Source organism: Etheostoma spectabile, chromosome 14 (assembly GCF_008692095.1).
Source record: "Etheostoma spectabile isolate EspeVRDwgs_2016 chromosome 14, UIUC_Espe_1.0, whole genome shotgun sequence".
In the NCBI taxonomy this organism is placed as follows: Eukaryota; Metazoa; Chordata; class Actinopteri; order Perciformes; family Percidae; genus Etheostoma; species Etheostoma spectabile.
The window spans coordinates 12,752,236-12,752,653 of record NC_045746.1 but is presented as its reverse complement, the minus strand read 5'-3'; positions in this window follow the sequence as shown (position 1 = coordinate 12,752,653).

Sequence of the window (418 nt, the reverse complement as noted above, 5' to 3'; positions counted from 1 at the left end):
GAAAACCTACAGCTATATTTTAAAGGGATAGTTCAGATATGAAGTTCAGTGCAAAGGGCCACAGGTCGGATTCGCACCCAGGCCGCTGCAGGATTCTGCCAAAATGGGGTAAACACTCTTACTGGGTGAGCTAGAGGCTGCCTCCATGCGCAGTGCAGTTTGTACCTTTACATGTAGAGCACGGTCAGTAAAGCTGTATAATGTTACGCAGACACATTGCTTATTGATTGGTTTTAAATATGGCTACACCTTTTACTTGATCCTTTGTGATAACCCTGCACATGTAAACCCACCTATCCTCCTGGCAGCAGCCCAGTCTGTAGGGAGAACCAGGGGGTCAGTGGTTCAAGTGCGTTTGGACTAAAATAAAGTGTGTGGACTGGTAGCTGAAGAGATGCCAGTTCACCTAAGCTAACCC